Below are 17,280 nucleotides of genomic sequence, written 5' to 3' on the forward strand. Positions count from 1 at the left end.
CATACTTAGGCAAAGAGAAGGAGAGAGATCCTGGAGCAAAGCTATACATTTCCAAGTCCCTAACACAGTATCTTAACCCGGCTATGTGCAGCAGTGTTTGCATGAAGTTAATTGAGATGTCTTTCATATAGCATGTCACTACATGGCATAGAAATATCCTGCTGTAAATCAGCAGAAAGGAAAGTAGCCAGATGCTGAGGATGTCACTGCTGGTGTTCTGGATCATGCTGCACAATATTTCACTGTCAAGGATCAAAGGTAAACTGACTTAAAATTCAATGTGTTTCAATACAGGTAGTGTTATGAGATATCTCTGTACATAGGGTTGATAGTCACAGGCCCAGATCCACAGCTGTTTTGAATGGCTATAAGTGGAGCAGCATTAACTTGGAGCTGCCTTTGATTTACGCTGGCAGTGTTCAGTTTGGCTGGTTTTGGTTTGGTTTGGTTTGGTTTGGTTTGGATTTGGATTTGCCAGTTTGTTTTGTTTTGGTTTTGGAGGGGAGCCTGTCTTTCCTATTCCTTTTCCCATAATACTGTATTTTTATTATCTTTAGTCCACCCATCTGCCCAACCTTCTCTTTACCTGTTCGCCTATCTGTGGGCATTGCATGTTCTTGCAGGTTGTGAATTAACTTAAAATCTCAACCTTGAAAGGTAATGATCCCATTTTGCAAGACTTTGTTTAGGCCTCATCTAAGATCATCAAGAGCAAAATATGTTAGACTAGAAAAAAGACTTAATAAGGAGAGACTTCATAATGTACAGCTATATGAAATGTTGATGAGGGAAGTGAACATATGATCTGAGAATGAACTTGCTTTCATTGTTGTATTCAAATATAAATTGTATGCATAAGATAAAATGATGAACGTAGACATAAAAGGGGAAGAAAAAGAGTGAGGATTATTTGTTGAGACAGAAAAAGATGTCTGAAAACTTTGCATACGACACTTACTATTCATATTCTGAACATGTAAAACCACTGTATCGTATCAGTTTCTCCTTACATTAAATAGGAAAATGCTGAGAGATGGGAAGGGCAAGCCCAGAATAAAACATTCATCAGATACAAATTCAGCACTGCATTATGTGGTGCTGCTGCTCAAAACAAAAAACAATAAAACATGTTTCTAACCTTTTCTGCAGTTTCTAAAAGGCTTTTAACAGTATTATCACATCAGACAAATTGTGTCTTTTCTTGCTAACTGGAAGGTGTGACTTTATAACTGTATTTAAAAGCTACTGTGAAACAATGATCCAGAGTATTGTCTAAAAGCATTTGTTAGGACATTCATTCATTCTGTGGTAGTACATGCTCAGGGCATAGTTCCTGACAGGGATAAAAGGAAGATTGCATTTTGATGGCCAAAGACACCTACAGAAACAAGAGAGAAAATTTTGCAACACTGTGTTTGTTTTTTTCTTCAGTATATCACAGTGCTTTGTAGTGGGAAAGAGCAGCTTTTAAAACAGTGAGATGTTGTCATGGTTTAAACCCTAGCCAGACAGCTTGTTTACTCACTCCCAGTGAGTGGTGCCGGGCTGGAAGCAATCGAAGCCCCCCCCCAGGGGCTCTCCCCTTCCCCGCTCCCAGAGGGATGGGGAGGAGGATCGAAAGAGTGCAACTCCCACGGGTTGAGACAAGAACAGTCCAGCAACCAATGTACAACACAAATCACCACCGCTACCACCAACGACAACAATGATGAGAGAAAATAACAAGGGAAGAGAATACAATACCACCGGCCAAGAAACAAGTCCGACCCAGAAGCCCCTGTGTCCTTCTGGGTAACTCCCAGTTACCCCCCACCCCAGGCATGATGTGCTGTGGTATGGAATACCTCTTTGGCTACCTTGGGTCAGGTGTCCTGTCTCTGCTTCCTCCCGGCTTCCCCTCCTCCCTGGCAGAGCATAAGCCTCACTAAGTCCTTGGTCAGGGTAAACATCACTTAGCAACAACCAAAAACATCGGTATCACCAGCACTGTTCCCAGGCTGGAAGTCAAAACACAGCACTGCACCAGCTACCAAGAAGGAGAAAACTTGACTGCTACTGCTGAACCCAGGACAGATGTAGTTAGGGTATGCACTTTACAACCTACCATCTTAGAAAGGGGAGCAGAACTACAGCAGTGAATTTGAAAACTTAAAAATTAACTAAGAAAAAGATGAAGGAAATCATTTTAATATGTTCTGCCACAGAGACACCGGCAGATAAAAAGAAGATATAAGGCATTTTACACCTGACTAGCAATTAGCCGGCTTTTAATTCCTACAAACATACTTACAAGTTATTCAAACTCAGAAAAAGTCCTCTAATTCCTATTTTTTGCTAACTTCTTCTGTAATCAATGAGAAACTTAACATGAGCCAGCAGTGTGCGCTCACAGCCCAGAAAGCCAACCATGTCCTGGGCTGCATCAAAGGTCAAAGGAGGTGCTCCTGCCCCTCTACTCTGCTCTCATGAGACCTCACTTGGAGTATTGTGTGCAGTTCTGGTGTCCTCAACATAAAAAGGACAAGGAACAAGTCCAGAGGAGGGCCACCATGATGATCAGGGGGACTGGAGAACCTCCTGTGTGAAGATAGGCTGAGAAAGTTGAGGCTGTTCAGCCTGGAGAAGAGAAGGCTGCGTGGAGATCTCATAGCAGCCTTCCAGTATCTGAAGGGGGCCTATAGGGATGCTGGGGAGGGACTCTTCATTAGGGACTGTAGTGACAGGACAAGGGGTAATGGGTTAAAACTTAAACAGGGGAAGTTTAGATTGGATATAAGGAGGAAATTCTTTACTGTGAGGGTGGTGAGGCACTGTAATGGACTACCCAAGGAAGTTGTGAATGCTCCATCCCTGGCAGTGTTCAAGGCTGGGTTGGGTGAAGCCTTGGGTGATATGGTTTAGTGTGAGGTGCCCCTGCCCATGGCAGGGGGGTTGGAACTAGATGATCTTAAGATCCTTTCCAACCCTAACTATTCTATGATTCTATGAATCAATGTTGCTACAAAGCACAGACTCAGATTCTTGGATTCCTTCTCTTATTTAACTTTAGTTGTATTCAATTTTTAGAGAACTCTATGGAAAATAAAAAGAACACATCTTACACCTTTCCATCATGATGCACTTTTTTAGGCTAAAGAATTTCACTAGTTTTCACTTTCTGAACATGAAGAAATATATCCACTATAAGAGGCAATACAACTAACAAAGCAGGTTGCTTGCAGGACTTCACATAGAGAGGAACAGCATGGTTTGATAATGGCAGAAATAGTGGAACTGTACTGGAGAACAAGACTGTAGATTGAGCTGTGTATTTCAAAAAGAGGTAAAGACCATTGGCAAGTGAATGAGCATTCATGCAAATTTGGAAGGACCTGACCCATGCAGCTTCCCACAGGTCTCAGCATCGGAAAATGTGACCCTTAAGGATCTCTATGGCTTTTTCAGCAGTTCAGGTGCTGAAGTATATGAAATAGGATAAAATGTGCTTCTCCAGTTTTCTCTTCTGATCCCTCTAGAATTTTTGGACATGGGGAAGCAGGTTCCCATTCAGACATTGCAGAGAGACATACACTGATCCCTTTGCTTGCTTACTGCAATTTTAGGTAAATGACCATGGCAAATGTGGAAGATCTTGAGCACTGGAAAGAGTGCAGATAAAAAGAATGATAGACAGACCTAGATGGCACACAGACTTTACAAAATTTCCATAAATTAAAAAAAAAATAATCAAAGAATCCCTAATATAAAGCCAGATTGCACCACAGAGTTTAGATAACTGACCCTAATGAAAAAGTAGAGGAAGGTCATCTAAAATCAGCTGAAATTAGGGGGAAAAAAAAAAAATTAAAAAAAAACCAGCAAACAAAAAAACCCTTATCCAACCTTCTGTAAAAAAGATCAGACCAAGAGGCTGTAAATTGTTGATTTTATATACCTAAACTACAAAGCAAGAGCCAAATTATCTGCATGCCACTCTTGTTTGAAATTAATTTCATTCTCCAGTTCAGCACAACTAACTCTTTGCTTTTTAAGACATCAGTGGAAGGGAATGGGAGTTATTTGCTTTTTTTTTTCCCCCTCAATGACATCTCTTCAATAGCAGTCAGGAATTTGCCCTCTGTTTTTAGTTTGTGTAACATCATACTGTGCTTAAATAACCTACAGGGTGAAATTCAACCTGATGTAGTTCCAGTTCCTTCAGGAAAATACAGCTATATTTTCCTAAGCAAGTTACCCTTCAGAGGTGTGATATAACATCTGAAATACAGCATTTTAAGGATCAGAGGAAATGTCACCCATGGGGTACGGTAATTCTGAGAAATACAGAAGCCACAGCTCCTCACAGAGGAACAAAGTTTAAATAAAGATAGAACAAGCCCAACAATGCTGGGTCGTAGGAAACTGAGAAAAGTCAAGCAAACATGAATTTGTCATTCTTCACTTGCAGTTCTACAAAATACATCCAGTAAACATCCTTCAAATAACAACTTTAATCCTACTTTTCTAGTCAGTTATGTATTTTTTTTTTTTAGACAGAGGCATAAGAAAAAGCAAGCTTTTGCTCTTGAGCTTTTTTTTTTTTTAATGTCTACCCATATGTCCATCCCTACACTTTGGAAGCTCGATTTCAAAATTAAAATTAAATTAAGAAGGATTAATTAGTCACATTTTTATAAGGATTATGCCATTCCACATAGGTCCTACAAGCATATAGGCCACTCATAGAAAGTAAAGATGGAAATAAAATTTAAACAATAAAAAATAACAGAAGGTAACTTAAGGAACATTTGTCTTAAAACAACTGTGAATGCAGTAAATAATGGCTACAAAATGGTCACAGCAAAGGATGTATTTGATAAATATGTCATTGTTTTGCTTCTATATCATCCAATAATCAATCCTAACTGCTCCAATTGTATCCCTTATTCATAGTAGAGTGTATGGACCTATAGCCTGAAAAACACTGGCAAAAGTACTATGCTGTTTGAAAGTCTACTTGGTCAGTCTCCTCATATTATTCACAGTAGTCACTTAGGTCACAAGGTGCTTTTTTGTTGTCTTCCTGTATGACTTGAAATTTTTTAAACAGGAGGACAATAAAAACCAACTGTTGCATCTTCTAGCTACTTAGAATGTGAAAATCATATATGTTTCAACTGATTTATATTTTATAGACTCAATAAGTTACATGGATTTCAGTTACACCTTTTTACCTGAGGAGAAAGAATATATTGTCTAGTCTTTGAAAAATATTTATTCCTTCTTAGGATTAACCTATAGATAGAAAGTTTATAGATACTACTATTTGTACAAGAGAAGCATGACTAACGTTTATTTTTCCTTTGAGAAATCCTATACTTGGTGGAATCATATTCTCAAGATACTGTAAAGCCTGTGCTGCTCAGCGACACTCTTCACCCTTAAAGACCTTCCTTCTAATTAAGCTTTATATTAAGAACCAAATGCAGACATGTTTTCCTGCTTTCAATTATACGAAGTTAGTAATCCAACAGCTATATGCACATTAATTTGCCTGGAACTTAATGGAATTTGCCTACCCAGTTTCAATTGATACTTACATTTGCAGAGCTATGCTGAAACTCCATCCACATTCCATATATTCTTGCCTGGTAAAAAAATAGTTGCACATGCATGTGATTGCCTCCTTGGATCTCTTTCAAAGCTTTCTTTAGGAATTTGAATACGCCCTTCTGTGGGAAAAACAAAAAAAAAGGAATGAAAACTCTTTAAGACCATCCTTCCTCCCAGAAGTTTCTCAGAACTTGATTGAGGGCTCCAGATACAAGGGATCCTAAAAGAGCAGGAAGGATCAAAGTCCCAAGCATCAAAACATTTTGGTTTTACCTTTCACTGCACCTCCTACTTACACTCATTGGTGTAGAAAGAGTAAAGCACAGGGAGGGAGGAGATGCAGTTCTGTGAAAGGTGTTTAAATGGGAATTCCACTGGTGAGGGAGCCTGACAGAAAGGTTATCTAAGTTGTGCTATTTTCTGCTTTGATTTCTGCTGGGAAAATACACACCTTTTACTTTCTAATGTCTGCCATCTCAGAGAAATTGCAAATTATCTGGAGCTAGACAAGAATTATGTGATCTATACATACATGCACACAAACACATTCAGACATACTGAGAGCATAAATCAGCAGACACTGATAGTGATTCACTCCCTGTGAAAACATACTCTGCCAAATCAATGAGTTACTGCTGTGCAACCAAAGGTAAATTTTACTCACCATGGACAATTCATATCTATTGCGTTTGGCAGGATTTTGTCAAAGAGTAATTGAAAAAAAAAATTGTATATTATGCATGAATAGTATTGTAAATATCACAGACTATAATGTGAAAATTATCTTTAAAATTTTAGTTCTGAACCACAGCATTTTGGGCACAGTGAAAGAAGTCAAAGCATTTGGTGGTGACATGAAAATTTTCATTAGAAAAGTAGGTTTATTTTATGCTTCTTTTTATCTTAGATCAAAGAAACATGTGATGTGTATCATGATTCTAAATAATATTACGTCTGTCCCCAAGGTCTTCACATATCCCAAGGGAATTGGCAACATACATCAATTGCTGTATAGGTGTAAAATATAATAAATGGATCTTAGTGTACCAGCTGTTATATGTTATAGCTCCTCATGTTTTACTGATTGGTATGAGAGCATCTGTAGTGACTTACAAACGATGCTTAGGGAAGTTCATACATGTTATACCTCTTTATGAGCTAATTACTGAAAAGCCCTTGGAAGATGGGTGCTTCTCAGACCCCACATAGCATAAATAACTATGAAGAGGTCAGATGTAGCATGCTTTAACCTCCTTCCTGATGCTTGAACTGTAGGTGTCTGTGGTTTTGTATTTGGAAGGAATGAATAAAAAACAAACAACTGTTCATACATTATTATTAATGAGTGAAGCAACTATCCCACATTTGTATGAGCTAAATCTATCCAATGTGCAATTAATTAGATGTGAGGATCAAAGCTGCTTGCTCCTTTTGATGTATTATTTTTATATCTTTTAAAGTTCTTTTTATGCCAGCAAAGAATAATAGAATGACATATGACATGTGAACATAGATATTCACACTGAGTTAATACAATACATGCAGAGGTTGAAGCTAAAAAAGAAACTTTAATTTATTCCTTACGTAATTTACAGAAAATTATGGTAAAGAACACTGTTCAGAAAGATGTACATTTATTTCTACAGACTTAGTTCATGGGTTAGGATTGTCAAGGCCATTAGAAGACAAAGGTAAAGGTACTCAATATGAAAATTAAATATTTGGATATTCATGTAATCCCTAGGTTGGGTTCTTTTTTTTTTTTGTTGGTTGGGGATATTTTTGGGGTTTTGTTTTTTTGGGGGGAAGGGTGTTTGGGATTTTTTTGCCAGGGAACTTAAAACATCATAGCATTATTGCAATCCCATCCTCTTAATATCAAGGAAATGGCACATTGGTCCAAGTGGTTCTCATTATATGCTGTCCTGGGTTCAGCAGTAGCAGTCATTTTCCTCCTTCTTGGTAGCTGGTGCAGTGCTGTGTTTTGACTTTCAGCTCGGGAACAGAGCTGATAACAAGGATGTTTTGGTTTGGCCAAGGACTTTGTGAGCCTCATGCTCTGCCAGGGAGGAGGGGAAGCATGTTGGCACACATACAGACTGTGTTTTACCCACGACCATTTTGTCTGATCTCAAAAGTTAAGCAGAGTCAGGGTTGGGTCTTGTCTGGGGTTAGACGACTATATAGGGGGACCAGGAGATTTTCCCCAAGGCTGGACAGTCATGAGTGGCAGGGTGTGTGGGACAGTATGGGCAAGTATCTAGTCCACTGGGCCCCTCCAGTGCTTTGGAAGCATCGGAGATGGAAGGCAGCTGTATGGAGTCCCCAGCAACAAGCTGCAGAAACTGCTGAAGGGGACAGTGAATTATTTTGAGCCTGGTGGGCCCATGGCACTTCAGGCCATCAGAGCAGAGATGTAACATAGAGATGGACTCATGATCAAGGGGTGGACTTAGCAATAGACACTATTGCCCAGGTTATTCACGAGTATGAACACTGCACACAGTCTCTCCTGCTCTGAAAGACTGTTACAAGAGATGGAGCCTGACATCATGGACCAGATGGATTCAGCAGCTTTATAGGGACTGGTCCATGCTCTAAGATAAGAGTGATGGTATATTGAAAATGTGGGATCTGAGCATGACGTGAATGGTATGGAATAAGGGGTGGATAATGTCCTGGGTCCAGCAGTAGCAATCATTTTACTCCTTCTTGGTAGCTGGTGCAGTGCTGTGTTTTGACTTTCAGCTCGGGAACAGAGCTGATAACAAGGATGTTTTGGGTTGGCCAAGGACTTTGTGAGCCTCATGCTCTGCCAGGGAGGAGGGGAAGCTGGGAGGAAGCAGAGACAGGACACCTGACCCAAGGTAGCCAAAGAGGTATTCCATACCACAGCACGTCATGCCCAGGAGGTAACTGGGAGTGAGCCAGAAGGACTGGGAGACTGCGGGGTTGGAGGAGGTATGGGTCGGGGCTTGGTCGGGCTGGGGGGGGCGAGTTATCGGTCGGCTGGTGGTGAGGTGATGTATTCTCTTCCCTTGTTATTTCCTTTATCATTATTATTATTGGTAGTAGCAGTAGTGATCTGTGTTATACCTTAGTTACTAAACTGTTCTTATCTCAACCCGTGGGAGTTGCATTCTTTTCAATTTTAATCTCCGTCCCTCCGGGAGTAGGGGGAGGGAAAGAAGGGGGGAAGTGAGTGAACGAGTTACCTGACTGGGTTTAAACCACGACATATGCCTAGAGTATGATTACAGAAAACCCCTTCATGCCAGTTCTTTCTTTTCAGGCCTGGGGGTGTTTTTGGGAGGACAGAAAGACCTTGGACTATCTGACATAAGAACAATCTTTTTCTACCTTAATTACTAAAAGCAGAACATAATGGCTATAACGGGTTTATCTAGCCCAGTGTTCTGTGCTGTGACTGCGAACAACAAAGACACCTAGGGAAGAAGTATACTATCAGTTAACAACCACATGGCCAGGCCCAGAGTGTATATGCCAATGGCTGGCACTGGGGCCAGTGATGCTTAACACGAGTTAATGACCTGGACATGCCTCAGGTGAGAAAAGACTGAGGGCTGGGACTGTTCTGCCTGGAGAAGAGAAAGCTTAGGGGGATCTTATCAATGTGTATAATTATCATATGAGAGGGAGAGAAGATGATGGAGCCTTATTCTCTCAGTGGTGCTCAGTGACAGGACAAAAGGCAGTGGACACAAATTAAAACACATGAAATTCCCTCTGAATGTACGAAACACTTTTACTGTGAGAATTGTCACTGGCACACGTTGCCCAGAGAGGTCATGGTGTGTCCATCCTTGTAGATATTCAAAGCACAACTGGGCGCAGTCCTGGGAAACCAGCTGTAGTTGACCCTGCCTAGACAGGGTAGTTAGTCTAGATGATCTCAAGTCCCATTCAACCTCTCAGAGACTGTATGTGATTCTGTGACAACAGGAATGCCTAGGAAAGAATGTTAATATAAAGTAAGCACATGGAGATATTTCTCATGAACACTCATCCAACACTTTATCTTGGGAATTTCTTTCAGGCAGAAGTGGTGTTTGATATTTAACAGAACAGTCATAAATTTCATAGTTTCATATAAAATCATTCTCTCTTTCATTCTTCTACCATTCGACCAATGATTAAATAGTTAACACTGTGGAGAGACAGTAATTTCAGGCTGTCTGCAGATTCACAAGAACCACTGAATTATTTCAGTGCAATATTTTTACTATTATCCCTTCAATCTGTAAATGTGGTTAGGGAATAATATCACTTACAGATGTGGATAGAGGAGTTCAGTGGCAACTCACCATTCACATTAACTATTTAAATGAGGTGCTTAACTTACTATGGCACTTCTAGAAACACCTATAGGCATTTAACTGCATTTTCTGTCACACAACTTACATTTGGACATCAATTCCTACATCTTAGGTAATAGCATACTAGAAAGTAACACATTGGAAATTGCGCTTGTTTGCTGAGGTAGCCCAGTTTAGTTTACTTTTGTGTATTTCCTTTTAAAGTTACATCAAGGCCATGCTGAACAGAGCCTTGGGTGACACAGTCTAGGGTGAGGGGTCCCTGCCTATGGCAGGGGGCTGGAACTAGATGATAAGATCCTTTCCAACCCTAACCATTCTATGATTATATGATTCTATAAGTAGTATTTGTTATTACCCTAAATTTGTGTCAATAAAAATCTAATAAATCTCTTCAGGGTCTTTTACAGTACAGCTGAATTTTATCAATATGCAAGCTTGATTTTTTTCATGCAAATGTTCTTTCTTATTTCAGGAAAATTTTTACAAAATAAAATATTCCACAGCAATTAATATGGAATAAGTCTTGAGTAGCCATATCTTGAGATATGGGTCCTCAGACGGCTGATTAGAGTCGCTTTTTGCTCTCTATTCTTTGCTTTTTTCGAATGATGTCACCCATTAAGGCTTAAGCCCCAAACCAGGAACTGTCTGTATGTTATTACACAGCAATAGCACATTACCTTCCTAAATGACGATCATACGTTTTTCCAAGGCCTGAGAGTAAAACACTTGATTTGAAGTCATTCACCAGGTTCACCCTTACATAGCAGCTTTAAGACTAGGTGTAGTCACCACAGTTTCTACTGTTCAGGATCAGGTATAGCACCAGAAGGTATAGCAACTTACAGTCTGTTCTGATGTTGTCTCATATAAAATGTTAATTATGGTTGTTCTGACTTTACTGACCTATTTTTGATGTCTCAGTATTTCATAACTGGTAATTTAAAGTAAGGCCCTTAGGTTCTTGAATAACCAATAGCACTTGGTGAGATTTTGGCTTCTAAGTAATTTTGAAAATGGGACTCGGGCATGTTAATGAAAGCTCTCCTTTGTGTTTCTCTTCTGCAGGTATGAAATGAATATACTAAAATCTTCTAAACTCAAATTTTTATTATAAAAAGAAACACATTGAAGTTGTGAAGTAAACAATGGTGATATGATAAAGTAAGATGGTAGTTGCATAGACTCAGCACTGGATTTTGAGATAGAACAATGATATATGACAGTTCTACACTAAAATTATACTAGAAGGATAGCATTGCCACACTTTTCTTCTGCAAAGGAAATGAAGCTAAAACGCCAAGAGTCCAGTGGTATGTACTGAACTGCACTGGTTTTATCTAATCAGCCAATGAATTTAAAAGTTCTTAAATCTTGCTGTGTCAGTCAGATAAAGGAAATATCCAAAGTGTGAGCCTCCCTTGCTGAGGTAACTTTCTTCCATCTTACATGTTCCTACAGGAGTCCTGTAACATGCTCAGAGAGTTGCTTCCTCTGAATTCTGAGGGCAACAAAGTGTGTTTCATGGCTGTGGATTTAGAAAAAAACAATGCTACAAGAGAGAATTAAATAAACCTGCAGGAAGCAGGTTTCTCAATAAATAAAAGGCCTTGTTCCTATTGGTCATACAAAAAAAAATATTTTGTCAAAGCAGATAGAATACATCAATCTGGATGTGATTAAAAGAACCAAATGAAAACTGCTTACACAGAATGAAGTATCACTCCTTAACCAACAGATGTATCCAGATGGACCAGTTAATCCTTACGAACAACTGCTTTTCTTGTGGAGCCACTTGAATATCACAGCGATTGCAATGAATCCTTGTCCTTGTTACCTGCATGTCGCCTAGCATGAACAAAACCATTTGTGTCCTAATATTTCCAAAGCTTACCTCACTAGCACTCTAACGTTTTCTTCCTCTGAGTTCATCTATCATAAGTCATTTCTACACCTTGATGACAGAAACATGGAGGAAACCATGGAGAAATACTCTTTTAGCACCTTCGGATAGATGATCATTTGCAAATTCTATTTAACATGTTGTTATTCTTACAAACATTCTCATATAGCCATCTGGAAACATACAAAGCAGCACAACACGTTGAAGACTATTCCAAAGGACAGCCATCCCTTGACATTCTTCAAATAAGTAGCTTCAGGACATAAATTCTTCAATTATTAAAATATCTAGTAAACATCTTGATTTATTTGGACTCACTGGCCTACAGTGTCAGTCTCTCCCATAAATGTTTTCAAAATAACTAAAGTTCTTCTGAACCAACCACAAAAGTCTCCTTTGTTTACAGTAAACCTGACAACAGTTAGTTTACTGCCAATGATACTTTGTCCTCTCCAGCTGACCAGAACAGTCTGTCTCACTGCTTCTGAATACTTCTTGTCACCAGTTTGTATTTGTTTATTTTGCCTATACACACAAATATTTAAAGTCTTGGGAACATAATTTTTTTTTATCATGCACACAGAATCCAGAAACAATCATCCCTGAAAGCATTAGCAGAAAATCTATGCTCTATTTATAGCAATATTTGATAATAGCAACAATAATACACTTTAAACTACTGTGTCTTTGTTGGGTAGAAATCATGACATGCCATTGAACAGAAAGGCAACATTAACATATATTGTGAATTTGACAAAGAAACCAAGTGCATTTAAATAAAAGGTGAAAAAAGTAAACCTTTAATTTTCTGTAGATTGGGGGAGGGGGTGTGTGTCCTTCTAGTGTTGTGACTGTTTCAGAATATATACTAACTAGTGAAAGGGTCATCATGGTATTGATATGGTATTAAGCCAAACAAAGTGTTTATTTAATAGTAGAATGAAATGCACACATAAATAAACTATGAGGGTCTCACTTAGACTAAACCATATTACACAGACAAGCTTGAGGAAATATTTCAAAATCTTAACTAGAGGAAAAAAAAACCAAAACCGTTAAACAAAGATAGATAGCCATTGGCTAACTGTGTTCCTTTTTAATAACTGCCTAATTCATAACTGGAAATCTGAAACGTGTCTTCTTAACAAATAAATAGTGGAAAAGTTTTCCTTGGGGTTGTGTGCGTAATTTTTAATGAATTTACTTTAATCAAAAATCAGTATGGGTTTTTCTGCAGTTTAAGATTATGGTAAACATTTTTTTATCTTGAATTTTGCTAAGGGTCCAATTCTGCAACAGTTTTTCACACTGGATTTTGCTTATGGAAGCAGTTTTGCTCACTATTAGTTACAGAATTGCTCCTTATGTTTCACCAGGCATCTTTTCAAAAGAGTAATTATTTTCTGCAGTAAGGTGTGAATATTCTGAGAAACTCAAATCCTTGATGCACAGATCAAACACGAAGGTACGGCAGCACATGATTCACTGTATTGCTATTACACACTTATCTGCATTTATCTTATTATAAAGTCTCTAGAAGTATCCCTTTTTATCTTCTGAAACTTTGTGTGCATAGCATCTTTATCTGCAACCTAAACATCTTAAACTTCTACACAGAACTAGATTAATTCACAAATTTCTTACAGCCAGTGATGAGCTACTGGAAGGTAACTACATTCAGTCTCCACTAAAATGTGTCAGCTTCAAGCCAGTGACCTGGCAGTGAAAAACCTATTCTCACTCCTCTGAGCATCCATCATCTCAGATAGATAGCCTTTTTACTCTGTAATTATTTATTTCCACTAAACTCTAAAGTACCCTATGATGCTTGGTAAGATACAGGCAATTTAACTTTTATATTTGATATTTCATCAAAATGCAGAAAACTCTTTCATGGTAAGAGCTTTTATTCTTCTGTGCAGTGATCTTTGCAATTAGAGCACAATTGTAGTAAGTACGAAAGAAGAAATACACTGTGTGTGAAGAAACCCTGGGGAAAAAAAATAAAAAATTGGAAGTGAAGGCAGCAGGCAGTGTTGCCAAATATTTAAAAAAGGACAAAATCTTCAGACATGTTTTACAAATACAGTTAACATAACACAACCAACTAGTGCTCTGTTATAGCCACTGCAATTTAATTATGTAGTCTCTTTTTTCAATGAGTCTACCTGTAAAAACCACCCATTTTCATCAGAAAGGCCAGAACTAAACAAAATCATGTTAATAGGTCCTTTTTACACTTTAGATAGTTTAACATTCCTTGTCATCATACAGACTAAGCACTTAATTTAACAATATATTTGACTATTTAAATCAAGGAAGACAAGAAGACTTGTATACAGCAATACACAATTTCACATAATGTAGTTTCTGTCTGCTGACCCCAGTAATGAAATAAGGAGATAGCCAGAATATTTCAAGTAGTTGAGTAAAAGACTTATCTCCTGCTAGCTCAAACATAGTTACTTACTGAACATACAAACTTATTCCATTTCTGTGAAAGCAGAAAGTCTTTTTCAGTCTGCATTTCACTTTCTTTTTTGCAAAGGATTATGAGAGAGTTATGGTAGTGACTTCATGAGATACAATCATTCAATTGCTTTGATTCTGTGACATACTTCAATTCTGACAAGAAAGTACAGGTGATAAAGTATTGCATTTATTTTATCTGGTTTTCTTTGGGTCACTAATTTTAAAATGCTAGTGTAAAAATATTTCTAGCTCAACACATCCTTTCCTTAGGATTGTTTCATTTGAATAGTGTCTTGATAATACCAAATATAAAAAAAGGGAATGATGGGCTTTACAGCAGACAAATGGTTAATAAATAATCTGGATTCACTGCATTTGTGGGAAGAAAGCTTCAAAACCGAGACCTGAAACAGAAAGGCCTCTTATTTATGCTTATTTAGTAAGGAAACACTAGACAAGATATTCTGCTGGTTTTGGGTAGATTTTTAGCAAAAGTTCAAGTGAAGGTTCAGTGGAGTGCCCCATTCTTGAACACTTATGCTGGTAACAGTAACAGGAGAGAAAACTGAGTAGAGAGAAAAGTCAATATCTTGAGAGCAGAGAAGGAGCTATCATCAAAGCCAGCCTTCCATTGTGTAGTCAGATTATGATTCCTATTACAGTCATGGGATAGTAAGTACAGAGAAAAGTTGTGAGACAGCATTAGTAGAAATATCCTTAAAACTTGTTAAAAAGGGAAAGAGTGGAGGGGAAGAGAAGACAGAAAATATGAATAAAATGGAACAAAGGAAAAGCAGGATTAGGTATGATTTTTCTTCAAAATTATTTCATTTGATACAAGGCCTTGGAAATACCAAATGTCAAATTTAAAGCAATGTTTTTCTTCATTGTTTGCTTTTACTAGACTGCTCTTGTTCTTTTCTGTGGGTATTAATCAGTTTGTTTTGGATAGAATACATGTTGAAATACTCTATTCCAGTTTTTGGACAGCACTGTGATTTATTCAGAATGGAATGGGTCTCTTTGGTCTTTGACTCAATAGAACAATGTTCAATCTGAAGTTCCACCCATAGGTCTGAAAAGTTCCCTCTGTGCAAGATATATATAGCTGGCACCAAGATGCTATAAAAGATGGCACCAGCATTTTTTTACTGGGTACATCTGCTTTCAAGGCACAAATAATTCTAACTACATTGGCTAGTGGAAAAATGTGCCTGAAACGTGCAAAAATTGATTGGTATGACAGTATGTTTGAATATATTAACTGAATGTCACCTCTGTAGCTCACATAGTATCTTTTCTGAAAGCAAAAACATTTCCTTCTTTCTCTCTCATGCATCATCTATTGAACTCTACCCAGTCTAGCTCACCAATCTAATTTATTTTTAATCATCCCTGTGTAAGACCTTCATGGCAGATATGTCTACTTAGTTTGAACTAAAGCAAGGGTAAGCCTTTATGAACTTAAAGAAACTACTTAGGAGTTGAGGCTAGGTGGCTTAGAAGTTTTATTATACAGCTTCAGCTTCTGAGACACTAGCTTTATTAGGATTGTCAATATCAAATAATAATAGTAGAATTTTATTTTAAGGGCAATTCATGTTTTAAGGCATACTCTATAATTTACTGTAGGTAAGCAATGATGTTGCAATTACAAACAGAAAAGGACACAATATATTTCTTGTGACTGACATTATATATGCTTATGATGTGAAAAGAGGATATACTGATATTGATTCTTACTTAGATCTTATTTTGATGTATGTTTTATTTCACAGACATTGACCTTTATGTGATCCCATTTATGTGAGAGAATTTTTTCCACACATTCAGAGTGATACAATATTGGTCTGAATGAACACTTCCACAGTGTTCATTATTTGGCTAATTTACATAGTAATAACCCTATCTGATGTGTCATAACAGTACTAAAGATGGTATAGAGTACTAGAGATAGTATAGAGCTTAGAGCTTAAATATGACATAGATTTATTATGGAGGATAGCGTGTCTTACTGATCTTGGATGCTCTGTGAGGCTTTTATTTAATTATTTAAAATAAATAACTTTGGTGGGAAGGAGCAAAGAAGGCAGCAGGTCGTGTTCTCTATGTTTAGAATGAAAACAAAATACAAGTTTTGTAAGTGCTAAAAGAGTGACAGAAACAACGGGTTGTCAAATCTTATTCAGTAATACCAAACACATGGGAGAATAGAGAATAGTAGGCAAATTTTATGCTGAAATATATTAATGATTTTTTTCAGAAATTCTCTTAACAAAACTTATTTGCATAAACAAGAAAAGAAGTGCTACACCATGACAATGATTGTGACGGAGACCTAGGTTGGGTAGAGTGGATAGACCAAGACCCTTCTCTTATACCAAGCTCTCAAAAAAGATACTAAATTACTATCAAATATAGGAAAAGTAGATTTTATTAACTTTTAAGAAGACTTGACTTCATAAACAGGAAAAAAACTCACAGTGACTAGTTAAGACAGGAAACAAATAGAAATAATTAATAAATTACACTTTTGTTGCACACTGCTCCTTTGCAAGAGAGGCTCCTGTTTCACTGGATGAATTTCAGCTAGCTGAGTAATATTTTGAAAAGTAAATAACTGCCCCCCAGTACTCATGAGGCCAGTTATTTTGCCATAATCCCTGGCGGATAGCTGCGTATCAGCTCTCTGTTCCTTCCAGCAAGTTCTTCTTAAAGAAGAGACTCATTTCCTTGCAATGACACTGTGCTTGAACTAGACAGCTAAATGGAAAGGGAAATTCTTGTCATCCCGAGCACTTCTATTTGTTACTCAGGTATTCAGGCACATGCAAAATCAAATAGACACTCATTGAACTTGGATTCTTTGCATTGATTTAAGTTAGATTTTGATCAACAGTGTAGAGAAGAACACCTTGTAAGCAAAGAAAGGGCTTTTTCACATATATACTCTTTCTGGATCAAGCAATACAG

General features: G+C 37.8%; 1 long non-coding RNA gene across 1 annotated transcript in view; it reads right to left on the reverse strand.

Moving 5' to 3' along the window:
- The window catches only part of LOC130605155 (uncharacterized), a 35,813-nt gene that overhangs the window by 11,176 nt on the left and 7,357 nt on the right, over positions 1–17,280 (reverse strand). Inside the window, exon 2 of the long non-coding RNA XR_008973628.1 lies at positions 5,580–5,711. This is a non-coding gene — a long non-coding RNA (uncharacterized LOC130605155). The remainder of the gene's footprint in view (positions 1–5,579; positions 5,712–17,280) is intronic.

Source organism: Pezoporus wallicus, unplaced genomic scaffold (assembly GCF_028554395.1).
Source record: "Pezoporus wallicus isolate ANWC-B61680 ecotype Strahan unplaced genomic scaffold, APGP_CSIRO_Pwel_v1 contig_5552, whole genome shotgun sequence".
Lineage (NCBI taxonomy): Eukaryota > Metazoa > Chordata > Aves > Psittaciformes > Psittacidae > Pezoporus > Pezoporus wallicus.